The 15,170-nt window shown below is 39.3% G+C and overlaps 1 protein-coding gene across 1 annotated transcript in view; it reads right to left on the minus strand.

Annotated features, from left to right (window-relative positions):
• The window catches only part of SH3GL2 (SH3 domain containing GRB2 like 2, endophilin A1), a 203,009-nt gene that overhangs the window by 145,310 nt on the left and 42,529 nt on the right, over nucleotides 1–15,170 (minus strand). The window lies entirely within an intron of this gene.

Genomic DNA, 15,170 nt, shown 5'->3' on the forward strand with positions numbered 1-15,170 from the left:
GAATAGATCTCATGAATTTAAATTCAAAAAGAAAAAAAAAATCCAGAAAGAAAATCACACAGGAAACACAGTGCAGGCAACTGTAAAAAATAGACACAGTTGGCTTTAATTTTAGTTCTGGCTTTAGAGACTATGCCAAACACAAGGTAACTAGGACAATTCAGTGGACATAAGAGAAACAATATTTGAATTAATGATTACTTTGAACTGTTTTCCAGTATGGAGTAAATATTTGACTTGATATAAAGGTTACATATTCTTTGTGTAGTAATCTTGCACAGCGGGAAAATAATCTTCCTGGACCAAAGGAAAATACTGCATTTCCTTTAACACTGTAAGAACAGCTAAACTGCTGGAAGTTGTACCGAGGCATGAATCCAGTAGTGAAGGTCATTTTCCAGGGTTACAGTTAACATGGAAAATGGAATGAATGATGCAACTGGGCTACACCACACTGTTGTGATCATAACATTTTCTTACACAAATAGTCTAGCTGAAAGGAAGATGGAACACTGTTTGCAAAGATGGAAGGAGTTTTAGTGTGGGACAAAATGTTGGGAATTCCAGACAGATAAGGCAGGTTGCTCATGACATAGAACATCTGTCCATTTTTTTTTAATGCTTCCATGTTGCTCATGAAGTTTTGATCAATTTTAAAGCTCTTTTAAAATAAAGATAATTTTAGGTCATCATTAGAGAAAATGACAATGTCATTAGAGAAAATGACAAATGATAATGAATGCCTTTCGTGTTATATTAACTCTTCATTGTTCCTTTTTCCTATAAACAGAGGAAATAGAGGAAACAATATTGTAGGGAGAGAAGAAAGTCCTTAAGCTCTACAAAAATCTTTTCTAAACAACCGAAAAAGAAAATGCCTTTGCCAAAAAAAAAAAAAAAAAAATAGTATTTTAATATGCTCAGAAAGGAATCACCTGATACATTTCTAAACTAAAACAACATATTGAGAATCTTATGGTCAATTTCAAATCATAAACATGAACATGTCAATAGGAGCAGCTCTAAAACCATCAGCAAGCCAAACTCTTTCAGAGTAAGTCTCCTCCGGGTACATATTGGGAAATTAGAAAGCTCATTTTCAGTAAAAAGAGTAGAAAACTGTAACATGTTTACAGAGGTCGTGAAGAATATAAAGAGGTCAGTTAAAAAAGAATAAGGGTTGTTTTAAGCTCCACAGAACCCAACCCAAGTTCTATGTTTAATGTGGTATTCAAAACACTTAACCTTGGTGCCTCCAAAGCACTGACTTAGCAACAGTGTAACCCAGCCCCGTTTATGTGAACATCCAGTATGACTAGGCTTTATTTTCTTTAGGGTATCAAGTTAAGCCTTATATTTTCATCTACAGAGTTGCTAGAAGTCTTGTTTGGTGGGCTTACAATACAATAAACCCCAGAAAAGGCTAGGAAGAGAGACAGAAGCGTGAACAACTGGAATGACCAAGATTCACCCAACACATCACAAGATAATTTGAACATGAAGACTTGAACAAAAGAGGGTGTTAGAACACAAAAGCTGTTATTTACACTTTAACTATATGCTGTGGAGTCAAAGATACCATCCTTAAAACCTACTCCCCTCTCAGCACACCCCAAGATACATGTTAATCAATAAAGGTTTGTTGAATAGGACACATTCAAACAATTATTCTGTATCATAATCTTTCATCTACCTTTTTTAAAAAAGATTTTATTTATTTATTTGACACAGAAAGAGAGATCACAAGTAGGCAGAGAGGCAGGCAGAGAGAGGGGGAAAGCAGGCTCCCTGCTGAGCAGAGCTAGCTGTGGGGCTCGATCCCAGGACCCCGAGACCAAGACCTGAGCTGAAGGCAGAGGCTTAACCCACTTAGCCACCCAGGTGCCCCTTTTATCTACCTTTTACAAGGAAAGGCAAAAGATCCTGTTGCTTAAAAATCAGGAACTGGAATGTCCTAATGAAATACAGTCTTTAGGGCAAAAAAGTAATACAATCAATTCCACTTGTTTTCTGACTCTGAATATAAACCCTAATCAATAAGAAATTCCATGCAAGCCTCTGATCGTTTTATTAGTAAACTATAAGTATCCTACTACATGAGATCAAAACATTAAGTTTCTAAGTATCTTAAGTTTGAGAAGTATATAGAAATACTAATTTCTAGTATTTTTTCCTACATCTACACTCATCATCTTACACACCCAGTATGGAATCCCCATTCAATTCCATATTTAGATTACCAATATTTAGTGAATTAGAATATTAGTTTGTGTTATATTCAAACTGTAGATAGTATAACTTCCTTGACAACTCAGAAGACACATTAGTTACCCCTAGAAGCATTGAAAGTCTTCTGTGGACACTGCTGCTTTAAAAATTCAGGTACACATGTCCCTTTGGATCCCTACATTTGTATCTTTGGGGTAAATACCCAGCAGTGTGATTGCTGGGTTGTAGGGTAGCTCTATTTTCAACTTTTTGAGGAACCTGCATGCTGTTTTCCAGAGTGGCTGCACCAGTTTGCATTCCCACCAACAGTGTAGGAGGGTTCCCCTTTCTCCAAATCCTCACCAGCATCTGTCATTTCCTGACTTGTTAATTTCAGCCATTCTGACGGGTGTGAGGTGGTACCTTATTGTGGTTTTTATTTGTATTTCCCTGATGCCGAGTGATGTGGAGCACTTTTTCATGTGTCTGTGTCTGGGTGTCTTCTTTGCAGAAATGTCTGTTCATGTCTTCTGCCCATTTCTTGATTAGATTATTTGTTCTTTGGGTGTTGAGTTTGATAAGTTCTTTATAGATTTTGGATACTAGCCCTTCAGCTGATATGTCATTTGCTAATATCTTCTCCCATTCTGTCAGTTGTCTTTTGGTTTTGTTGACGGTTTCCTTTGCAGTGCAAAAACTTTTGATGGTGATAAAGTCCCAATAGTTCATTTTTGCCCTTGCTTCCTTTGCCTTTGGTGATGTTTCTAGGAAGAAGTTGCTGCCGCTGAGGTCGAAGAGGTTGCTGCCTGTGTTCTCTTCAAGGATTTTGATGGATTCCTGTCTCACATTGAGGTCTTTCATCCATTTGGAGTCTATTTTTGTGTGTGGTATAAGGAAATGGTCCAGTTTCATTCTTCTGCATGTGGCTGTCCCATTTTTCCAACGCCATTTGTTGAAGAGACTGTATTTTTCCCATTGCACATTCTTTCCTGCTTTGTCGAAGATTAATTGGCCACAGAGCTGAGGGTCTATTTCTGGGGTCCCTATTCTGTTCCATTGACCTCTGTGTCTGTTTTTGTGCCAGTACCATACTGTCTTGATGATTACAGCTTTGTAATAGAGCTTGAAGTTTGGAATTGTGATGCCACCAACTTTGGCTTTCTTTTTCAACATTCCTCTCACTATTCGAGGTCTTTCCTGGTTCCTTATAAATTTTAGGATTATTTGTTTCATTTCTTTGAAAAAAATGGATGGTATTTTGATAGGGATTGCATTAAATGTGTAGATTGCATTAGGTAGCATAGACATTTTCACAATATTTATTCTTCCAATCCATGAGCACGGAATGTTTTTCCATTTCTTTGTGTCTTCCTCAATTTCTTTCATGAGTACTTTACAGTTTTCTGAGTAGAGATTCTTTGCCTCTTTGGTTAGGTTTATTCCTAGGTATCTTAATTTTCTGGGAGCAATTTTAAGTGGGATCAACGCTTTAATTTCTCTTTCTTCTGTCTTACTGTTGGTGTATAGAAATGCAACTGATTTCTGTGCACTGAATTTATATCCTGACACATTCCTGAATTCCTGTATGAGTTCTAGCAGTTTTGGAGTGGAGTCTTTTGGATTTTCCCCATAAGGGATCATATCATCTGCAAAGGGTGAGAGTTTGACTTCTTCTTTGCTGATTCAGATGCCTTTTATTTCTTTTTGTTGTCTGATTGCTTAGGCTAGGACTTCTAGTACTATGTGGAATAGCAGCAGTGATAGTGGACATCCCTTCTGTGTTCCTGACCTTAGGTGAAAAACTCTCATTTTTCCTCCTTAACAATGATATTCACTGTGGGTTTTTCATAGATGGCTTCGATAATATTGAGGTATGTATCCTCTATCCCTACACTTTGAAGAGGTTTGACCAAGAAAGGATGCTGTACTTTGTCAAATGCTTTTTCAGCATCTGAGAGTATCATATGGTTCTTGTTCTTTCTTTTATTAATGTATTGTATCACACTGATTGATTTGCAGATGTTGAACCAACCTTGCAGCCCAGGAATAAATCCCACTTGGCCGTGCTGAATAATCCTTTTAATGTACTGCTGGATCCTACTGGCTAGTATTTTGGTGAGAATTTTTGCATCCGTGTTCATCAAGGACATGGTCTGTAATTCTTCTTTTTAGTGGGGTCTTTGGTTTTGGGATCAAGGTAATGCTGGCCTCATAAAGTGAGTTCAGAAGTTTCCCTTCCATTTCTATTTTTTGGAACAGTTAGGGGAAAAGCTCTCAGTTTTATTTCTATTGAGAATGATATTCACTGTGGGCTTTTTGTAGATGGCTTTTATGATATTGAGGTATGTTCCTCTATCCCTACACTGTGAAAAGTTTTAATCAAGAACTGTTGTTGTACTTTGTCAAATGTTTTTTCTGCATCAACTGAGAGGATCATATGGTTCTTGTCCTTTCTTTTATCCATGTGATGTATCACACTGATTGATTTGTGAATGTTGAACCACTCTTGCAGCCCAGGAATAAACCCCACTTTGTCATGGTGAATAATCCTTTTAATGTACTATTGAATCCTACTGGCTAGTATCTTGGTAAGAATTTTGGAATCCATGTTCATCAAGGATATTGGTATGTAATTCTCCTTTTTGATGGGGTCTTTGCCTGGTTTTGGGATCAAGGTAATGCTGGCTTCATAGAACAAGTTTGGAAGTTTTCCTTCCATTTCTATTTTTTGAAACAGCTTCAGAAGAACAGGTATTAGTTCTTCTTTAAATGTTTGTTAGAATTCCCCTGGGAAACCTTCCAGTTCTGAACTCTTGTTTGTTGGGAGATTTTTGATTACTGCTTCAATTTCCTTGCTGGTTATGGGTCTGTTCATGTTTTCTATTGCTTCCAGTTTCAATTTTGGTAGTTTGTAAATTTCTAGGAAAGCATACATTCCTTCCAGATTGTCTAACTTGTTGGCATACTGTTGCTCATAATGCATTCTTAAAATTGTTTGCATTTGCTTGGTGTTGGTCATGATCTCTCCTCTTTCATTCATGGTTTTATTAATTTGGGTACTTTCTCTTTTCTTTTTTATAAGTCTGGCTAGGGGTTTATCAATCTTATTAATTCTTTCAAAGAACGAGCTTCTAGTTTCATTGATCTGTTCTGCTGTTCTTTTGGTTTCTATTTCATTGATTTCTGCTCTGATCTTTATTATTTCTCTTCTCCTGCTTGATTTAACCTTTATTTGCTCTTCTTTGTCCAGCTCCTTTAGGTGTAAGGTTAGCTTGTGTATTTGAGACTTTTCTAGTTTCTTGAGAAAGGCTTGTATTGCTGCTATGTACTTCCTTCTTGGATTTTTAGGTAGACTGGCAAATACAGCCTTACAATCAACCTGACATTCAGAGCCTTCCTATAGCAATTCAAACTACAGAATACATTTTGAACAACTCTAGGAAAGAGGGTGAGGGGATGGAGGCAGTAAAATAATTTTTTTAAGAAAAGATATTGAGGGAGCACCTGGGTAGCTCAGTGAGTAACTGTCTACCTTTGGCTCAGGTCATGATCTCAGGGTCATGGGATCGACCCCCACATCTCCCTGTTCACCGGGGAGTCTGCGTCTCCTTCTCCCTCTGCCCCCGCATGCTCTCTCTAATAATTAAATAAAATCTTTTTAAAAAAAAGATACTGAGAATAGATTACAGAGGTAAAAAGTTATAAAATATTGAAAATAAGCATTATCTGAATTAAACTGATTATCAATTTTGAAAACAGTCTCCTATCCAGAATCTAAGAGTTGAAAGGTCTCATATTTAGAGGTCTAAAATATTAAGTTGTGGTATAAAATTCTCATTTTAAACATGAGAAACTGAGACCTCGAAGACTAGAAAAATAATTTATATTAGGAACATCATAAACATAGATTGTATGAAGGAGTTTTTGCAAATTCTGGAGGGATAAAGATAGTATCCATCTTGCTCTCTGAAAAGTTAATTACTAATTTTTGTTTTATTTTGTAAAAACAAATGTACTACCAAAACAGAATTACTTAGAAGAAATGTGTCGAGAATCTGTTATGTGTACATCCTTAGCTATTAAGTTTACACAGTTTACATTTTTAGGATTATTTTATTAACAGAACAGCTTCTAAGACTAAGGCTAAAGATCAGTTCAATTCTTCCTCTCATCCACTGCTCTATAGAATCACTATCTGTATGCTAGAATTCAAATTAAAACTAGACTATCAAGCAATCATAGCATGTCTAGGTTCTTTGGTACCTTTGTAATGCTATCAATGGTCACAAATTAAATCAAATGCTACATACCTCTCTTTTCCATTGTTCTGATTAGATTTACTTGCTGAATACTCATGTTCTTAAACAATTAGAGGGTCTTAATCCTCCACAGTCATTATGGGAAAAGAGGGGTCATGACTGAGGAACTCACCATGGGTCTAGCCTTGTCCTGACCATAAAGGGCAGGCAGACACTGGGCCTCAAAGCCAAGCTCTATCTCCCATCTCCCAAACAGGATTAGGATGCTCCTCAGGCTACATCATCTTATACAGCTAACAAAGGAAATTTCTGATTTCCAGATTAACTGCTAATTAGCAGTAATTTCTTTTATTAGTACATCTTTCGCCTGCTTACTCTCTAGTTCTACTGATGTAATGTAACCACCACCAAGCTCTTAAAACAACAAAAAGCAAGGAGCCAGAGCATGTGCCTTTTGCTTTTCACCCACCCACCACATTCTATCCCTCCCAGTCAGTCCACCTCATGGTTCTCCTAATACTGCACCTTTGCACATGTGCTCTTTGGCAAGCTTCTGGTTGAAGTCACTGGTTGAAGAGAAGTCAGAATATACAGAAAGTAGTACACGAGGAAGCATGTGAAAGCCCCAATCCATGTCAACGAACAGGACTATAGGACTTTGCTGAACTGGGAAACCTGGTCACAAATACATGGAGGTGGGCCTCCCAGTGAACAGTCACAAAAAGTGAAACCCGAATAAATGGGAAAGAAACAGATTTAAGCAAAAACAAAACAAAACAAAAGGTTTAAGGCAACCTTTGAATATTTTAAGATTTTATTTATTTATTTATTTGTCAGAGAGCGAGAGAGAGAGAGAAAGAGAAAGCGAGCACAAGCAGGCAGAGCAGCAGGCAGAGGCAGAGAGAGAAGCAGGCTCCTTGCCGAGCAAGAAGCCTGATGCGGGACTTGATCCCAGGAACCTGAGATCATGACCTGAGCTGAAGGCAGCGACTTAACCTACTGAGCCACCCAGGCATCCCGCTCTTTGAATATTTAACAAGGGAATCCACTTAATACAATGAGGATGTTGTGCCAGAGTACCAAAAATCAATACCTGGGTTCTTTAAATCTCATTTTTCCCAAACGGTTCTTGGAAACTACCCAGTCTGCATGGTTCTAAAGGATAGAATATCCCAACTAGAGAGACTTTGCAAACATTAAATTTCATCTCTATCATGAGGCTAAAATAACAATTTATTGAAATTAAAACATGATGGGATTTTAAAGATCAAACAGCCCCCTTATTTAACAACTGCACAGAATGGCCTTGTCACTAGGTCCATATGACACATTTCATGAAAGGCAGGACTGTGGCTGGAACCCAGGTCTCCTGGCAGCCAGGCATCCCAACACCATGTGAATCTCATACTCTCAAGTCAACATCCCAACTCATCACCATGTCTTCTGCAAAGGCCTCATCCTGAACTCTGGTTTGGTTTTATACAGTTTACACAAAAGGCATCATGGGGGAAAGAAGCAATTTAATTTTCTAGAAATTAATTAAAACATGGATTTATATAAACAGCTGGTATTACATATCACTGTATGCTGTGCTAGGGTGAGTGTTACTTCTAAAAATAATAAAGCTTCTCTGATGGAATTGGATCAGAGATCAATTCCTAGCTGGCACCCTATATGAAGCCTTGTTTCACACATAAGATCTATAAAAGGGTAGCTGGCAGGATTTCACCCATTAATAGTTAGTGCCCAATATGCAATTCTCTCTTTAGCTAGATAAAAACTACCCAGACTTTTTGCTGAAAATTAAAGCTACCCATTCAAAAAAAAAAAAAAAAAAAAAATAAAAACAAAACAAAAAAACCCAAAAAACAAAACAAAACAAAAAACTCCAAACAAGCTTCTGAGACTTCTAGCTTCGAATATTATGCTGTTATTCTACTTTTTTCACCCTGAGATTTTCCAATCTGAGTCAAATGTTTGAAGTCACAAAGGCACCCTTTCACATCATTAGGCAGGACCCAGACTCATGTATATTTGCACACATAGATCAACACACATACATACACCCCCAAATAAAGTTATCTGGCTATCTCCAGAACTGGAGATGTATTTTTAAGCTTAGCACCTTGTTTGAGAAACAGATTAATGTTCGTCCTCTACTTCCAGCCAATCAGAGGCTCTATTTGGGGTGGGAGCATGTGGGGAGGTGAGAGCAGGGAGAAGAGTCACCGACCTCTCAAATGCCCATGTGCCACTAACAAAGCTCAGTGCTTGATCTATTCTGGCTCACTCACACTTCAGCAACCCATGATCCTGAATCATGTCATCATGTGCAGGAGAAGAAACTGAGACTCAGGGGAGTTGAAGTAACTTTCCCAGGGTCTCACATTCACATCTCTGATACTCAGTGACTTGCTGTGGGCTGCAAGGATACTTCCTCAGAGGGGCATCGGTCCTGAGACCCAAGAGGGCTCAGAGCTCTCACATGTCTTGGGCACTCAGCTTCACAACCAGTCAGTGGAATGGCTGTAAAAAAGAAATGTGAGCATGAAGAGGTTAAAATACAGCAGAGGAGAGACCAAAGCCAACCCTTTGCAGACCATCGCTGTATTACTGAGCCTCTAGAGCAGTGAAAAGAAACCATCCCCGTGTTTCACATACAAAGAGCCCCAATGCCACTCTAGATGCTAAGTGTCTTTTCAGCCCAGGTCATTGGGAACCTCTATGACAGAATTACCTGGGTATTACCGTCTGCGTACACAGTTGTCACAGAAAGATGAAGGAATACAGTAGGGTAATAAATACCTTTACCTTCTCAGAATGCCATCAGCACACAGCCACAGCAATTTATTATTTTAATTGATGGTATTCATAGCATTTCACACAAATTACACTCCCAGAATTAAAATTCCTGAGCTCCAAGGTTTATATTTTTCATGCCAATGTGACTACATTAAAATCACCTTGTAATTATGATTACTTTAATTATTATTTCTAATTTTAAAAGCCAGATAACAGATGGAGTCGGCTTGCTAACACTTCATTTTTGTTACTTTTCTTTCTCCAGCTGAGCTACAGGAGGTGAGAAGGATGTAGTTTCCAGCCTTCACTTTTAGAAGAGCCCTCAGCCAGGCTAAGAATGAAGAGTCCAGCAAAGTGGCTGGGGATCAAGAACCTTCTGGAAGTTCTGTTAATACTCTGCAAAGAGCAAGCCGAGATCTCTGCCTTTTACAGGCAGATGTGCTGAAGGCAGTCCCTGGGCATATCCATGCTTCAGGGTGTCCTACAGGATGAATAAGAAGGAGCAGAACTGGAGGATGTCCTGGTGGGTGCTAAGGAAAACAACAGCTGGTGTTTTGTTCCTCGAGTGTACTGAAAGAACAGTGGCCTTGGAATCTGGCAGAGTTTACTGGTAGTCCCACTTCCTCTGTTTAATAGCTTGAACTTGGTATTACATGTTTAGCACTTACCTTACTGAGTAGTCATGAGAATTAAATGAGGGGAGGTCACACAGCATGTGCCTGACACAGAGTCAAGGAGAATGAAAATCACCCCAGCTCAGAGCCCTGCTCAGGGAACCAGGAGGAAGGCAGGAGACAGGACCCAAAATGTTGCAGTAAAGAGGGTCCCTTTTCAAAGCCTTCTCTTGCCTGGACTCTCTCACGATTTTAAGGATTTATAAAGCTATGAGAGACACAGCCAGCAAAGCCAGTCCTCTGAGGGAGAGAGGAAAAGACACATTAGAGGATGTCCTTTGGATAAGAGCTCTCAAATACCTATGGGAATCTGCAGAAAGCTATGGAAGCTTCTCCTCAGAAAACATATTGACACACACATACATTTTGCATTTCATTTCAGGGGACCTACAGACTCCCTAAGAACTCCTGACTTAATGGCCTTCAATTTATTGGTGAAGGATTGCTGATATGTCTTGAAGTAACTGTACTGGATTACCACTGTTTTATTGTTCAAAACAACAGCTACAACAACAAAAATATCACCCCATTTTAAACATCCAAGCACATGAAGCCTTTAACAAAATAACAAAAACAAAACCAGAGCAGGAAATATAAAAGATGCAGCCCAACTATGGCTTTTCTGAAGATGCCTTGGGCCCCGTGAAGCTTCTAGAAGAGGCAGGTGTATATTGTTCTCCAACCTCAAGCCAACTCCTCAACTTCCCCTCACAAAGGTCCCCTCAACATCACTGCTGGTGCCTCCAAACCTGGCCTCACACCAGAGGAAACTGGAAATACTCATATGAGGTAAGATTCTCCTGACATATGGAGGCAATAAAAGGAACAGGTGCCAGATAGAGGTCAGAACCTATCCCAGACCTGCACCTGCCGAGGCATACAAATATGGCCTCCCGCAGGCTCCATCTGCTGTGTGCTGTGGCCAGAGCCTCCTCCTGTGAACCACAATCAGAAAAATAAGAGGATCCCTCTCCCACCCCAGCAAGAGAACCCATCAGATCAGATAAGGGAGGTCAGGTGATAAAGTCCAAAACAAAGACAAGGAGAAAAGAACAGCTTTTCTGCTCTGCTTCATCAACCAGAAAACAGTGAGACTGATTTGTACAGTTTTCCCTAATTACCATTGGGTAACCCTGGGGTTTGGACATACTCCTGGATCTGGTTTTCTATGAGGTTACACAGTGACCTCAGCTTCTCTTCTCACACAGAAAAATACCCTTGATATGTGAACCCCCACACAGGAAACTGATTAAGAAGCAAGAAATCTACTCCACCTCCTATTGCCACCAAGTTCCAAACCGAGGTCACTTCTAGAGGACTTCCATACCTTCTTCAGTCTTTGAATTTCCAAGACCAAGGTGAAGGGGCATGGAATTGGGAGGCAGAAACACTGGGTTGAAGTCCTGGTTCTGTCATTTGACTAGCTATCTCCCCTTTGGAAAGCTGTTGTCTTTGCCCAGCTTCCTCGCCTATGAAACAGAATTAATCTCTCCCCCATTACCACGCAGGCCACTGTGCAGACAATCTTGTGACAGGGCATGTAGGAAAATTTCTTAAATGGTTCCACACAGTATGAAAATGTCAGAAACCATCAGGTGGATGGGGTGGGGGACAGTGAAGAAAGGTGGCTTGTGAAAACAAGGAACCACAGCCCTGCAATTGTGATTCCCCTCATCCCACACAATATTCAAGGTGGGGCTCCCAGACAAGGCTGTGGCCAGCAACAGACCTAGACTGAATGGCATCTGCAGGCTGGTTCCGTGAGGAAGCTAGAGTATACTCCCTTCCTCCCCTCCCCCACCTGCCCATTCACATGCAATAATCTAATATTAAGGGAGAACCTACCAAGCTTGGTAAAACCACAGAACTAAAAATCCAGGCGTGAGAGAGGACCAGAATATTCATGTTCATTAAATGCAGGCCAGACCCCTCTCAACAAAAGTATGGCTGGAGGAAAAAGGACACCACCATCTGTCAGGCTAGCTGTAGCCAAGGATTACAAATAAATACAAGAACAATCTTCATCTCGGGCATGCTCTGAATACATATTCTTCATTTAACAACTGCAGGCAAAAACTGCCCTTCCTCATTACCCAACATTTCTACCTGATCTGAAATTCATCAACCAAGAAACTGACAGTTTTCTAAGTCCGGGCCCAATATTTCATAAAGCAGAAAGGATCACTGAAAATATGCACCTGGAAGGACTATAACCTTTCTCCACCAAAGGGAACTGAGCTCCTCCAAGAAATGGCTGAATCCAGGGCTGAGTCAGAATAGGTATGAGATGAGCCTGGAATATCTCATTATGACAGAAAGTAATAAAATCATGGGGAAATACAACATTGACATGAGCCAGTTCGAAGGGGCTTCCACTGGCCAACTCTGTGACAATTCAAGCACCAAAATAGCTGAGTTCAGTAGTGACTTATAATCCACTGGAAAACAGGATTTCAGAGCAATCCCTTAGCAGTAACAGACAGGAATGAAGGGAGGTTTCTTGCTTACAGAAGAATGCTGAAGGCTGACTGATAAACATGGAAGGAGTAGTGAGTTCAAAACTCATGACTGGGCACCTATCAGTAAACAATGGATCTGAAAGACGTCACCAATGGATGCTAAATTTTTGCATCCATTGCGATGAAAAGCAGGATATTTGCATGATCTTACATTGTGTCCTCACAGATCGCTTACTAGCTGCAAGAGATTAAGAAGAAAACAGTACTTTTACAGTCAAGAAACAGGACAACACCTTGACGTGATCAAAGTTATTACCACCAATGGACATTATTTGCTCTAAATGTGACATCCTGGGAAGGATGTTGTGTCTGATGGAGAATGGGATCATGTGGAAACTTCAAACAATGATAAATCATTCTATTTTGTTTTGAAGGGAGAAGGATGTATTCTTAAAAACTGTCAATACTGTAAGAAATAAAACAAGGCTATAGAAGAGTTTCAGACTAAAGAAAGCCAATGGGTGAAATAAAAGAAAATATCTGAGCCTAGACTACATCTTATACTGGGGGGAAAAATATTATAAAAGATGTCACTGAGTTAACTGGCCAAGTTAGAATACAAATATTAAAGGTGATTTTTTTTTAATTTTCTCCTGATTGTCTTAATCCTACAAACCATAGGATTCTTTGTGAAGATTTTTCTTCCTTCCTTCCTTCCTTCCTTTATCTGACAGAGAGAGAGATCACAAGTAGGCAGAGAAGCAGGCAGAGAGAGAGGGGGAAACGGGCTCCCTGCAGAGCAGAGAGCCCGATGCGGGTCTCGATCCCAGGACCCCGAGATCATGACCCAAGCCGAAGGCAAAGGCTTAACCCACTGAGCCACCCAGGTGCCCTTAAAGGTAATGTTAAATTTACTTGGATTGATAACTGCACTGTGGTTACCTAAGAGACTATCTCAATTCTTAAGAAATTAATATTTAGGTATTTAGAGGTAAAAGACTGTGATGTAGATAACATATCCTCAAAATGGCTCAGAAAAAGTGTATGTGCCCCCATTACCTGATTATGTTCCTCTTGAAACACTGCCATGTCCTAATTTCCAGAACATCATTACCTTCATGATAACCTACTTCCTCTCTCATTTCTCACTCCTAGGCAAGTTTGGAATTAATCTCCTAAAATCGGTGGGTCTCATGTTCTCAGTCTATACATTAGCTTATATAAAATCTCATTCACATCTAAGGTTTGAACTACCTATGGACACACCACCACTTAAGTCCGTATTACCAACCACTCTACTTACTAGACTGCTACACCCAGATTCCCACTAGTTCTTCAAACACTACTCTACACTGACATGACATAGCTTCTAGATCTGGGGACATTCTGACATAGCTTGAGGCCTGATAAAAGCAACACCCAGACACCAACCTCTTATTCCTCACTCTTACTTGCCAGTAAGGGGCCCACTAAAATAGAAGGGGGGGAAAAAGAAAGAAAAGAACCAATGCTTTGTTTCATGCTTCCAAATAACAGCAAGTAAAGAAGAATGGTCATCCAAAACCTCAAGATAAAGGAACTGAGAAAAGAACAGGTGTACTTTTACTCTGCAACATGATAGCAAGTGCAGTCCTCAAAAACTACAGCAAAAGAGCCAAATGATACCTCATATATTGGTAAAAACAAACAAAAACAAAAATAAAAAACCAGCAACAACAACAAATACTTTTGATTATTGTCTATCAGGAATGCTTCTGAAAAATATGTACTTCATTAAAATAAATAAGCTACAAAGGAAAATTAAAAACAAAACAAAACAACCAAAAACACAACCCTACAGCAACAGATGTCACAACTTTCAGTCTGTCCTCAATGTCCTAAGCACATACCCTGATAAATGAAGGACTTATGGGTCAGGCTCAGAATCCATCATTCTTGGCCCACCACTGCTGTCTCTTACTTTACTCATTTTGAAAATCGGGACACCGTGGGTACCTATTTTCTCAGGGAACAAGACAGGCCCACAAGTATTATTCAATCCAAATTAATATCCTTTCATATTTTTTAGTTGATATCACCTTTTTTCTTCTTTGTAGAGGGATTTTAAAAAAAAAAGTTGAGGACATCTATGATAGAACACAGACATCCCATAGTTAGAGGCTGAATCTGGAAACAGGAAATTTTCTACTGATTAAGTGACCTGGGCACCCAATTCCAAATGTCCCTATTATTATGGGAACATTTTTAACCAAGGTACTTTTTAAGAGATCCTCTCCATCTTAAGAAAGCTACTGAAATTACTACTCAGCCCCTGGCAGAACTCTGACAAAGAATTAAAACTATCCTCTCATTTGGGCATTGCAGATGGCTTATTTGCATATTATAATTCTCCTGGTTGATGATGGTTTGGGAGGATACGGGAAGAACCAGATGGGTGGACAAACTTTTTTTTTAATGTGTCACTCTGGCGAGTAACCAGATTAATAAATAATCCCTAAGTAATAACCTTTCATAACAACTCATAATACAAATTCCTATTAAAAGGTCACAAGGAAAAGGCCAGTTTATGAATGCAGAAAATTCCAGAATGACAAATAGCTTGATCCTAGTTTTCCCAAAATTTCTTTTGGGAATAATCAAAAAACAACAGAGACCATGACTCTGGAGGCAGGAATTAATAACTCTGATAAAATTACACAGAACGTGGACACTGGCTGTAAAAACCCAAAGAGGAAAAACTAGAAATTAAAAGTTGGAGAGTAAAATTT

Source organism: Lontra canadensis, unplaced genomic scaffold (genome assembly GCF_010015895.1).
Source record: "Lontra canadensis isolate GAN:19392208 unplaced genomic scaffold, GSC_riverotter_1.0 scaffold70, whole genome shotgun sequence".
NCBI lineage: Eukaryota > Metazoa > Chordata > Mammalia > Carnivora > Mustelidae > Lontra > Lontra canadensis.